Consider the following 13,836-nt stretch of genomic DNA (forward strand, 5'->3'; position numbering starts at 1 on the left):
GGGCCTGCGGTTTTCTTTTTAACAATTCCTCCTTTCTATCAGACTCTCAGCTTAACTGAGCGATGAGATAAAAACCTTAAGACGTTAGCATCACCCTCAGTTCCTGCTCCGTAGCTCTTGTAGGCTTTGTTGGTCCTTTGTGTGGTGTCCACAGGTCCCCCCTTTTTTTTTCTTTTCTGCTGAATCTCTGTGATATCCAACAGGTTACAACTTGAGGCTAGCAGTTTTTAGGTTGACCATCCTCTCTGTTCCTGTTTTGACATTCCAGTCGTAGGGAAGTTATTTGCGTGGTGGTTAGCGGCTGCGAGAATGTAACGCACCAGGAAGGTTATTCTGGTTACTGTAAATGGGATCATTTTCAATGTCTGGAACACACTTTGGAGCCATGGTCCCCAAGACCCAAAACAATCAAAATCAGATAAGTCAAAGAAAGGCCCCACCGAGCGAGACATCTTCTTAGGTCAGATGGCTTGCTCAGTGATCTTATGTAATCAAGTTTCAACCTCTCTAGAAGAATTAATCCAGGTACGGCCAGTGGCGTTGGCTACAACACAGACCCCTCCTTGCTCAACTGAAAGATAATCGGGAGCTATCTTATTATCAAGAACGAGCTTGGCCAGACAGTCTAAAGATCTTTGTTGGGCAGCCATTGTGTTTAGCAGGAGATGGTGCAATAATTTTAAGAATTAAGGAGAAGGTTTTGATTGTAGCCTCATTTACATTCATCCCTCATCAGAGAAATAGGGGCTTAGCCAAAAGAGTGAATCCTGAACGTCAATACAGTAGCGAATAACAATAGAGTATTGTTAACTATAGTCATCATGCTATACATCACATGTGACATCCTCAGGACTTACCTATATGGAAGTTTGTACCCTTTGACCATCGTTGCCCATTTCACCCCCACTTCCCCTCACCTCTGCCTACCACCGATCTATTCTCTGAATCTATGAATTCAGAGATTTTTTTTTTTAGATTCCTCATATAAGTGAGATCAGACAGCATTTTTCTTTCTCTGACTTATTTAACTTACCATGATGCCTTTAAGGTCCCTCCCCATTGCTGCACATGGTAGGATTTCTTTCTTTTTTGTGGCTGAACAATATTCGCATTTTCTTTATCCACTAATCTGTTGGTGGACATTTAGGCTGTTTCCATGTCTTGGCTGTTTCAAAATAATGCTGTAATATGAACATGGGGGGTGCAAATATCATTTCAAGGTAATGATTTTGTTTAAGACAAATATAGGAAGGGGGATTGCCTGATCATATGGTAGTTCTATTTTTAACTTTTTGAGGCACCTCCATACTGTTTTCATTGGCTGCACCAATTTACATCCCCACCATTAGTGCACAGGGGTTGCCCTTTCTCCAGACCCTCGCCAACACTTGTCACGTCTTGTCTTTTTGATGATAGCCATTTTAGCGGGTATGCGGCGATATATCATTGTGGTTTTGATTGTATCTCCCTGATGATTAGCTATGCTGAGCACATTTTCATGTACCTCTTGGCCATTCTGTATGACTCCTTTGGGGGAAAAATTGTCTATTCGGATCCTCTGCCCATTTTTTAATCAGATTTTTTCTTTGTTTTTTGTTTTGCTGTCAAGTTGTATGAACTCTTTATATATTAACCCCTTATCAGATATATGACTTGCAAATATCTTCTCTCATTCCATAGGTGGTAATTTTGTTGTTGGTTTCCTTTTCTGTGCAGAAGTGTTTTAGTCTCATCTGGTCTCCCTTGTTTATTTTTGCTTTTATTACCTCTGCTCTTTGCGTCAAACCCACAAATCATTGCCAAAACCATGTTAAGGAACTGACCCCTATGTTTACTTCTAGGAGTTTTATGTTTTAAGGTCCTACATTCCTTTAATTTATTTTGAGTTTATTTTTGTGTATGGTGTAAGGCAAAGGTCCAATTTCATTCTTTTGCATATCGATATCCAGTTTTTCCAAACCCTTCCCTTTCTATCTTTTCTCCGTTGTATATTCTTGCCTCCTTTGTTATAAATTAACTAACCATATATGTACAGGTTTATTTCTGGGTTCTCTGTTACGTTCCATTAATCTGTGTCTGTTTTTATGCTGATATCATACTTTTGATTTTTGAGAGCCTAGATTTTAACCAATGCCTTAAGTTGCTTCCAGGACATAAATAGCAACAAAATACAGAATTTCATAAAACATTCAGAGTATCGACACAATATTCTTACCAAATAACTATCTCTAAGGAAAATAAAATATTTGAGTCATTCTCATTTTTAAACATTGAAACAAAAATTAAAAAAAAAATATTGATATATCCATTAAAGCAACATCAATATTATATCATTATCAAATCTTTATTAGCAATATTAGGAAACATATTAATCATATTAATAAGTCAAAGGTGAAAAAATCATATGAATCATATCAATTAATATCATAAAAGCCTATTTATAAAATTTAATTTTTATTCTGATTTAAAAAGTCACTCTTAATGTAATCTCTGACTCTCAATGGTAAAATATTAAAAGAATTTACATTAATGGTAAGAACAGAAAAAGCATGTACACTCTCTCCTCATTATTTATATTGTTTTAGAAGTTCTAGTCAATGCAATAAGATAAGAAAAAAGATATTTGGAAGTTGCAGTAGAATTTGTCACAATTACCTACAGGTTTTCCATGTGAAAATCCAAGTGATTCAAGTTATCAATGATGAGAAATTAAAAAAAAAATTCAGTAAGCAGACTGAATGAAAAGGACTATTAAAACAATTCAGTACCTGCCTGGGTTTATTACCCAAAGTTATGTCAGGGTCATGTTTATCATTGATTTAATAGCACTCTTTAAATATTAGTTTTAGGGGTGCCTGGGTGGCTCAGTGGGTTAAATGTCTGATTCTTGATTTTGGCTCAGGTCATGATCTCACGATTGTAAGATCAAACCCCGTGTTGAGCTCCACGCTAAGCGTGGAACCTGCTTGGAATTCTCTCTCCCTCTCTCTCTGCCCCTCCCCCATGCTCTCCCTCTGAAAATAAACATTTAAAAATAAATGAATATTAATTTTAGCTTCACAAGCTGCCTTCATACTGCATTTTTTATATTGCATTTTTGGGCCATTCTTTAAGCATATTGGTTTGTATTCTCCCCTTGTTTTGCATTTTGATTAAATTCTCCTATACTAGAAATACTTCTCAAGGTCCTGGGTATTCTAAGTGGATTTAGGTAGAAATAACCATTCACCCCACTGCCATTTCCTTCTTCTGGGCAAATGGCAGATGCTACTAAGTAGCAGAAGCATCACTTCCTCAGCCCAAATGTGGTCTCCAAATCATTCTCAGTACAGCTATTACTAACTTTGGCACTGGTTTATGCAATATAAATAAGCTTTCCTCTCTAGTCTAGGAAATTTGCAGCAATCCACGCAATGGATTTCTATTTGGGGAAGAACAATCTTCTGTTAATCTGTCCAACCTCTAACTTGCTGCAAATTCAACTTTATCAAGTACTCTCAGAGAGGCCAAGAGCTACAATATGTAATCTGTTAGAAAGTAAAGTAAGCCCTTTTAGAAATGGGATTGGCAGAGGTTGTGACAGATTGAATCAAAGGGAACACCAAACTTCATTCCTGAATTTCCTGTTACCTGTAGCCTTAGAATAAATAGCTTGACAGTTTTTTTACACGTGGACTGTCGCAGTGGTCATTGCACCAAACATCCGTCCGTACTTTGCAATCATTTCTAGCTGGCAACAATATCAAGAACCCAAGTCAACCATTTGGTTAAATCAAGTTCAAACTGGATTTAAAGAAATATCACCTGGGGTTGGGGGTGGGGGGGGGAAGGTGCAGAATTTCACACAGTCTCCAGTGAGAGTTGGTGTAAGGATATGAGAAAAGAGCGTGGTTATGATGACAGATCATGTATGTTCCAGAAGATAGGACAGTAACTCATTCTGTCTCAGGAAATAAGTATTCAATAATATCCTCAAAGAATTATATTAGGTACTTGGAGATAAAAATACAATAAAGACAGAATAGGCATGCCTAGATGTGTCAACCCACAGTGTTTACCTTCTAGAAGAATAAACAAACATCTGAAATTGGATCACAGCAATCACAAGTTAAATCTGTTGAGAGATTTCCATGTGCATTTAAAGGAGATGAGAACTCTTAGTACTACAGAAGGTTGAATGATCTGACCTTGCTTTCCTTTTCACACCGATACCATTCTGCTTTTCTACTCTGTTGGTTCACTCAAGGCATTTTGAGTTCTGGCCACCACTGCAAAACCCTACGGGGCTCTGTTCACACAGACAATTTACATAGCTCTATACCGTATGCTTGAATGATCTTCCTTTAATTCTTGGAAAACAGTATTTCTCTGCTTTAAAACCTTTGCCAATGATTTTCCTTCTGCTTAGAATGCTGTTCCTCCACACTTCCATTCTTTACTTGACTAATTTCATCTTGATTTCTCGGCTGACATTTTACTTCCTCACCAAGGCCAACTCTGAACAATCCCCATATGCATTATGATCTTTATTAACTCATTTTACTCTATGCTTTTGCCTCATAGCACTTAAAATGTATGATTATATATTTATTTTGAGTTTACCTAGTGTTCGTTTCCATGACGACATTGTATGCTTTTTGAGAGCAAGGATCATGTTTATTTTATGTAACAAATGGCTAACAAAGTCCTTGTCATTCAGTAGGCCCAAAGCTAATAAAATATCGAATGAGTAAATAAAAGAAGACTTATTACCTAAATAAATTAGAGGTAACATAATCAATGGTGTGCTAGAGATATAAAGTCAGATTTGTAAGAACTCAGAAGGTGTGAAAACTCACTTCTAACTGGGACGTTGGAAAAGATTTCATGAATTTGGTGGCATCTAAGATTAACACAAATACCATTTGGACCATGAAATGTACTGAGGTTGAAGGCACAAGAACTCTGGAGTCTGACAGAACTCTACACTTAAGTTGTGTGAATTTGGACAAGTCACTTAAGTCCACTGCAGTGGTTTCCCATGTGAAATAAAGGTTGTGATGGTTAAAAGTAAGTGAGATACCCTTTGGGAGCACTAATTCCGTTCTTGGCACAAAGCAGATGGTTAACACAAGACAGCTATTACCATTGTGTGGGTGCGGTGGGGCTTTCTAGACCAATGAGACACAATGAATCAAGGAATGAGGGGGAAGAGTGAAGGGTGTAGACAGGGAGCTGAATATTTGCATTTGACTGGAACTGGAATCCTGTGGAGGAGGAAAAAGCATGGTTTGCAAAAACTTGGATTTTTTTCCCCCTGGGCTTAGAGAAGAGTCTAGAAAGTCTTCTGGTTCAGAGGAGGAAGCTGATCTGGAGGTTGCGTTGGGGAGACGTGAAGGGAAAAACCACTTTGAGCTGCCATGGCCATAGCAAAGGAAAGCTTTTATGGGTGGCACCAATCTGTGGGAATTCCGAAGCACGAAAGGGAAGCATTCGAGTTTACTGGAACGTTATTTACTAAGCGAAGTTTTACAAATAAAACGGAGCTGAGAATTTTAGGATCTGGCGGCCGACTGCACGATTTCCTCTGGAGCTGGATCATACGGGAACAATTTGACAATATCAGTGAAAGCGTATGAAAAACTTAAGAATTTCTTCTTTTGTCTCTATCTTGTGAAATATGTGCAAAAACATTCATTAGATAACCAGCAGTGATATTCTGATGTTTACATATATTTTAGATAAATAGGAAAGGTATACTTACTACTGAAAGCAAGAATCTGGAAGGAAGAGGACTGTGAGGTATGCATGCATCATAATGCTCCCTTCCTCTCCCAGACTTATGTCTATATATCTGTATGTCTCTATCTATAACTGTATCTATATCTGTATTGTATCTAGATACGTTTTTCTAGATATTTCTGCAATCACTATGGGAATCTAATTACTATCAGCTAGAGTACAAACTGGGACAGTGCTTTTGGAAATCAATTTATCTATCTCTATATAGAGAGAGACATATTTATATATCTATCCAGAGTCTTAAAGATCTGACAGCACACTCTCTAAGGCAGGATCCGTGGCTAAATACCATTAGATTCCAACCACAGCACCAAGCCCGGGACAGATGCCCGGATATAAGTGAGTAAGTACCTGCTGAACACATAAATCAATCAGTCAATAAACTTCCGTTCCTTTCATTTCAGTTCTTAGATTTTATTGTGAATAAGTTATCCAAAATATGGGGCAGAAAACTTTAGAATTTAAAAATGTTAGGGGCAATGAATGAATGAATGAATGAATGAATAAATAGGTCAGTCAGTCAGAGGGCACCTGGGTGGCTCAGTCAGTTGAATGTTCAACTCTTGATTTTGGCTCAGGTCCTGGTCCCGGGTCATGGGATGGAGCTCCATGTCTGGCTCTGTGATGAACATGGAACCTACTTAAGATATTCATTCTCTCTCTCTCTCTCTCTCTCTCTCTCTCTCTCTCTCTCTCTCTCTCTCTCTCTCTCTCTCTCTCTCTCTCTCTCTCTCTCTCCTCTCTCTCCTCTCTCTCTCTTCTCTCTCTCCTCTCTCTCCTCTCTCTCTCCTCTCTCTTTCTCTTTCCCTCTGCCCCTCTCCCCCACTCATGGACTTTCTCTCTCTCTCTGTAAAATAAATTTACAAAATGAGGGGTGTCTGGGTGGCTCAGTCAGTTAAGCGTCTGACTTTGGCTCAGGTCATGATCTCACAGTTCACGAGTTTGAGCCCAGCGTCAGGCTCTGTGCTGACAGCTCGGAGCCCGGAGCCTCCTTCAGATTCTGGGTCTCCCTCTCTCTCGGCCCCTCCCCTGCTCTCTCTCTTCCTCCAAATAAATAAATACTAAAAAGAAATTTAAAATAAATTTTTAAAATGAAAACTTTTTTTGAATGTTAGAATGTTAGTGAACGTTGGTTTACCTTTTTATTTCCTTGAGTTATTTATTTCATATCTGAAAGTTTTTAAAAGTTTTTCTATTTTATTTATTTTGAGAGAGGGCAGGATGGAGACCGAGAGAGCGGGAGACAGAGAATCCCAAGCAGGCTCCACACTGTCAGTGCAGAGCCTGATGCAGGGCTTGAACCCACCAACTGCAAGATCGTGAGCTGAGCCCAAGTTGGACGTTTAACCAGCTGAGCCACCCAGGCGTCCCTGAAAGTTTAGACATCTTAATCCATAATTTTAGGAGACTTTAATACTAGTTTATAAGAATCATAATTAGGTAAAAGCATAAGGACATTACCCCAAATTAATGATTAGGTAAATTATGGTATGGCACCCCAACTGAAAACAATGTCATATTTTACAAACAATGTCTATAAAGAGTTTATATTAACTGGTTAAAATGCTAAGTGGAAAGATACAAGATTTTATATTACAGAATGAGTATACGTAAACATCCTAATAAAAAATTAAGTGGTAGGAAAAATAAAGAAGGTAACCCACCTCATGTTAACACTTTTTTTTTGGTGGGTGGGGGGCGGAGATAAGCCTTAAAACAATTAACTGTTATTTTTATATTCCCAACTTTCTAAAATTTCAGTAATAACTACAAACTCCTTTGTTATTAAAAAAAAAACATATACCTTATTTTAAAATTCAACATCACCCAGTAAACGAACCAATTGATGAAAGATGAATCACCAGCAAGGAAGGGCTTGTATTGGGGTACCAACACTGTTTTAATTTCTATAGAATATTCACATCACAGTTTGGGGGCACCGTGTGCAAGAAGCTGTCCTTGGTAAACACATGGGAAAATGTCGCGTTAAATAAAACTTGGGAGCATTCTTTTGTGCAGGACTTTTCAGAGCCTTCGTCATGCTCCTGTGTATTTTACGAACTTACTTGACCATAACCACTATGGAAGGCGTTTCCAAATCTTTCCTAGCCTGCCACCCCTCTCCTACGTAATAACTAAAATCCAAACCATTATTGACTCCTTGCCGCACTACATGTCAGGTGTAATAAGGGTGAGGATGTTTACATGCATAATCACATTTAATACTCGCAACAATTTTGGTATTCAGGCACCATTTCCATCCCCACTAGAGAAGTGAGAAAATGGGTTATGAATTTCCCCAAAGCCACATAGCAAGTAGCAGAGACAGATCGTGAATCCAGCACCAGATCCTGCTTCTCAGATTTACAGAAAAATGATTTTGCTCTATTCAAGACATACCGATACGAAGGAAAATTTCTAAACTGTCTTTCCCTTTTCTGTAGACCCATATTGCCACCATCCCCCAAAGAACAGAATTTGTATGATTTTTTCGCTAACAGTAGCGCCGAGTCCTGTCTTTAATCTTCAAAACAAATGTTTAAGCCACAGAGTGTTTCTGACAATTTAATTTATTATCTGTGTTTGAGGTGGGAGAGGGATTTGAGTAGCTTTGGAGATAATTTGATTTGTGCTTTGGATAGCAAATTCAGTATCAATCATTTACGCATTTGCCTATAGCTCTTTTCTAGATATTTGTTGCCAGGATGGAATGAATAAACAAAAGGGCAATTTGAATATAATAGCTTTTATACCACGGTGATAGACGTACGGTCATATGTGGGAGAGAAAGACATAGTTTCACCTTTCCAAAACAGCTGAAAAAAATCTGCAAGCTCTAAACGTTTGTCATTTCTGACATTTCACTTTATGAGTGTGTATGTTCTTAATTGTCACCTTTGTAGTTTATAGCAGAGTATCATGGCAAGTTAAAAAGAGAAAAAGTCAGGGCACCTGGGTGGCTCAGTCGGTTAACCGTCCAACTTCAGCTCAGGTCATGATCTCATGGGTCGTGGGTTCGAGTCCCATGTCGGGCTCTGGGCTGACAGCTCGGAGCCTTGAGCCTGCTTCAGATTCTGTGTCTCCCTCCCTCTCTGCCCCTCCCTTGATCATGCTGTCTCTCTCTGTCTCTCAAAAAGAAATAAATGTAAAAAGAAAAAGTCTTCCATTTAAATGAGGGTTCGGGGTGCCTCGGGTAGCTCAGTCAATTAAGTGTCCAACTCTTAATTTCGGCTCAGATCGTGATCTCATGGCCTTGAGATTGAGCCCCGCGTCCACTCTCAGTGCAGAGCCTGCTTAAGATTCTCTCTCTCCTTCCCTCTGCCCCTCCCTGGCTTGCATAAGCTCTCTCTCTCTCTCCATCTCTGTCTCTCTCTCTCTCTCCCTCTCAGAAAGAAAAAAGAAGAATTTAAATGAGGGTTCATTTGCACTCCCATAAACAGCTTCTATTCAATATACACATGCCTACAAAGAAAAAGGCACAGTTTGAGCCTTCAGACTCTAGTGAAAAGAATATATCCTGAAACCAAAAGGAAATGGTGAAGTCTACCCTTCGGAAGACTGGAATCTTGCCACAGTTCAGCCCGAGTAATAGCTCAAGTTTTCTGGAAATAGTCCCTGCATGGAATACCAACCTGAGGTATGTAATCTAGTTCAGTCAGAATTTGTGATGACCACGTGCCTAGAGGCAGTGAGTTAAGGGGTGAGGGAAACAGCTTTGCACAGGCTTGGAACTAGGCAGGCCTGGGTCATCCCTGGTCCATGGCCTTAAACAGTTCTCGAAGCTTCTGTTTCTTTATCCAGTTCGTAATTCCATGTAGGAATTCTGGCATCTAGATCTATTATGTGTCTTAAGTGGATGGCACAATGTTTGATACACTGAATAATAAATCTTGGTGCCTCCTCGCGAATGCTTTAAGTCCTCCACACTGGGGGACAGGTTCTGTGAGTGACGTAGAGAAATTGACAGATGTTATTGTGATATTAATTCTTCTGGAATAATGCTCAGCATTCTATTTAATTTTGATTACTTTTTTTTTTTGAGAGAGAGAGAGAGAGAGTGTGTAAATGGGGGAGAAGGGCAGAGGAAAAGAGAGAGAGAGAGAGAGAGAGAGAGAGAGAATCTTAAGCAGACTCAGCATGGAGCCCAACGTGGGGTGTGGTCCCACAAGCCTGGGATCATGACCTGAGCCGAAATGAAAAATTGGATGCTCAACCGACTGAGCCACCCAGAAGCCCCATTCTTGATTACTCTTAAGGCACAGCGAGACTTCTTAGCCCTTAATCAGACTTACCCACTAGGGGCAATGGGCACGCTTAGCAGGTTTATAGATAGGGAAAAGGAAAAGGAAGTGAAATAATGCGGTAAGGGGATGATGAAGAGCAAAGATAAAGAAGGAGAAAGGGAAATGGGGGGTGCAGGAAGAAGGGAGGAATATGACAAAGGAGGAAGAGGAGAAAAAGCCAAGGAAAAAGAGGTGTCCAAAAAAGAAAAAAAGAGCTACCATCAGAAGTAACTGTCTACTGTGGCTCGTCCCGTGTTGGACATTCATAACCTGTGTTGTTCTAGCCTCACTCTTGGTAATTAATGACCGTTGATTGTTCGTGATTGGTAACAAACATTAATGGACATTTTCAGCCCAAAGTTCAGGGAATTTTTTTTTTTTTCCTTCTCGCCAGGTCCCCAGTAAATACATCCGTTTTATAATGTCCGGAGTAGTAAGTTCAGAAATTCAAGAGGCAGAAATCATTCAGAAAATATTTTCAAAATCCATTGATTTTCTACTCACTGGAAAACGTTTGGTAATGATCAGTACCCTCCTCCAGGTCTTTCTAGCCTTTTGTCGGTTAGCGCATAATCCTTCAGGTCCTTCAAAAGTAGGAGTGAAACTGGTGTCTCCACCCTGCTGTTGGAAGAGTGGACCCTACACAAAAGGGTTTATCCAAGTGCAAGCTCCCCCGACAAGAGCTCTCATGCTGGTTCTCCTTCCCAGGGCGATCAGTCTCCCTGTTTTTAAACATAAAGATAATTGGCAGCGATGATATCCCAAAAAATTCTTTTCTTTTTGTTTTGAAAGTTTATTTTGAGAAAGCAAGCGTGCGCGTGGGGCAAAAGAAGACAGGAGAGAGAGAATCCCACGCTGCCAGCACGGAGCTGGATGAAGGCCTTGGACCCACAAACCACGTGATCGTGACCCGAGTCGAGGTCGAGAACCCGACACTTAACCAACTGAGCCACCCAGGTGCCCCTTATTTTTCGCTTATTTGAGTTACTGAAAGTGGGTTTTCTCTATCCTACATCAGAGAGATTACGAAGTAATAAACACAACAATGGCTCATGACATTTCGCTAAATATAAAGACGGAGAAATGTGTTCTCTTTCCTTTCTAAACGCACACATTTCCTGGGCACGGAACTGACCGGCCATCCCGTACCCTGGTCTTCTAGCGACAGCATTAAAACGTCTGCGTTGGCACCAGGCACAAGTTGTAACCAGATCATACAAGCACAGTTTACGCTTTGTCTAAATTCAAACTGTAAGTAGCAAAGGGCTAATGATAACGGTAAACAACAGACTGAGGCAGTGACTCTGGGTTCCCATCCAGAGCTGTCATATATGTGCTGTGTAACCTTGGGCAAGTCACTTAACCTCCCTGGGCCACTTCATCTTTCCAGACCTACACAAAACATAAATTCAAAAAGTTTAAGGGATTACGTAAAAGATTTGATCGGTAAGACTTTGGCTGTTTGTTTAAATGGATGAACGTGGGTATCACATTTCTCAAGTGTTTACATTTTATTAGATACGCTTAAAGAGTTTTATTTTAAAACGTCAGCGTCTGTGGTAATTACATGCTTTACAACTCGTTACATTTATAATAAAGTTTCCTGTGTCAACTCTAAATATATAAAGAGGTGCCTAGCTTCTCAAAATCCTTTTTAGGAAAAAAAAAGTTATTTTTAGGAGTAAAAAGAACACAAACCTTGAAGATCATAGATGCAGATCTCTCCCTTCCAAACACAATAGGAAAATGAAAATTAGTTTTGGTATAAAGCCATCACTGGGACCATATGAAGTCTTAAAACAGTCTTTAATCTGTATTAATGATTAATATAAAGTTTTTTTCAGGATTTATAAATGGAAACTTTCAATTGAGAGCTGACGTAAATTTAATGCAATCCCAAATAAACTGGTGGCTATTTTCAATCACAGTACTGCAGGGGGAGAAAGGCAACATCAAAAATGTAAAATTCAAAAACATCTCAGAAAAGTTTGACAAAAATTGGTATATTCAGTAGAATTAAAGTGATCGTTTTGGCTTTCTAGTCCACTGAAAACCGCAGAGCGATCAAATTATGCATCGTTTTCAAGCTTCGCATCAATGATTTGGCCCTATTTTCCTGTCAGCTTGATTCTCAAACTTTTATATGAATAACAGCCTAAAAATTGATGAATCATGGATAATGGAATAATTGTCTTTTCACTGAGAAAAGAAAAAAAAGTAAAGACTTTAAGCAACAAAGCTTTTGGGGTGGGAGGGATGTTCGTGATTCTCTTTGTCATCACCTCCATCCAGAAAGAGATTTCTATTTCTTCAGTTCTAAAATGTGAACCACATTGCAGGAAACATGATACACGTGGGTCACACAGAGGTGAAACGCCAACACTTTTCCAAGTCTGCCCCCGATGTAACAAGGACAGTTTGTGTCAAGAGGAAGGAGGAAACTATATTTCCAACTATTCATGGTGATTACATAGAGGGGGGAAAATCTAAACAGATTCGTTAAAGAAAACATTCTAGGGGCACCTGAGTGGCTCAGTAGGTTAGGTTGTTGGACTTTGGCTCAGGTCATGACCTCGCTGTTTCTGAGTTCAAGCCCCACATCAGGCTCTGTGCTGACAGCTTGGAGCCTGCTTTGGATTCTCTCTCTCCCCCCCTCTCTCTCTCTCAAAAAAAAAAAAAAAAAATTTTTTTTTTAATTAAAAAAAAAAAAGAAAATGTTCTCATTTTCCTCCATACGATTCTGAATAATTTACAGTAAGTTATTCATATCTTGTGTGAATAAAATAGTTTGAAAATATACTCTTAAAACGGGAGTGGGGCTTATGATCCAGATTTCCTTTGTGATGATTTCACCTCCTTTTTTCATTCGAATCAATGACAGTATTTAAATTCCTGTGCCGATTTAGGGTTTACAAAGGTTCTCACTTATTTTTCTTAACTGATCTGTACAATGCTCTTGTAGGCAGGTGTTAATATCCCTGCTTTACAGATGAGAAAACAGAGGACAGAGAGGCTGACTGATTTGCCCAAGGATATAGAGCTAGTAAGTTAAAAACCTAGTCTGTCATTACAAAATTTAGGAGTTTGCTCCCTAACAGTAGAGAATATCTGCTTTCACCGTGGAGAGAGAGCTGAATTCATAAAAACAAAGGGTGGAAGGGCGGTTACCAGAGTCTGCAGGAGCGGGGAGCACGGGGGCGGAGGGGGGGTATGGTTTAAGGGTACAAGCTTGCAGCCAGGAAATCGGTAAGTGGTGCGATGCAGTGGGCCGTGTAGCAATTCCAGACGACAATACTGTGTTCTAAACTTCCAAGTTGCTAAGAGACCAGATCTTAATTGTTCTGAGCACACACAAAAGGTAATTAAGTGACATGCTAGAGATGTTAGCTAATGCCAGGGTGGTAATCACGTTACGATGTAGCAGCCTATGCAGCCTATGAAACCAACAAGCCCCATACACCTTGAACTTCTATGATGCTACGTGTAAATTATATCTCAATAAAATACAAGTTGTAAAACATAAAAAAAAAAAAAAAAAAAAAAAAAAAAGCCATTGCCTAAGATCCCCGTTTCTTCCCAAGGATTTTAAATCTATTTTCGGTCTCTCGTACTCTGGTTCGCTGTTCAACCGTGGCAGTCACGTGAAGGCATCTGGGTAAGAGTGTGAAGGGAAAGATCTCGTCTGTACTCAGATTTTAAGAGCTAGAGCAGTGTTATAAGAGTGATTTCAGCATGTGTGCAGTCTTTCAGAAAGAACTTGGGCTTCTGCTGT

The sequence above is a fragment of the Panthera onca genome, chromosome C2 (assembly GCF_046562875.1).
Source record: "Panthera onca isolate mPanOnc1 chromosome C2, mPanOnc1 haplotype 2, whole genome shotgun sequence".
NCBI lineage: Eukaryota > Metazoa > Chordata > Mammalia > Carnivora > Felidae > Panthera > Panthera onca.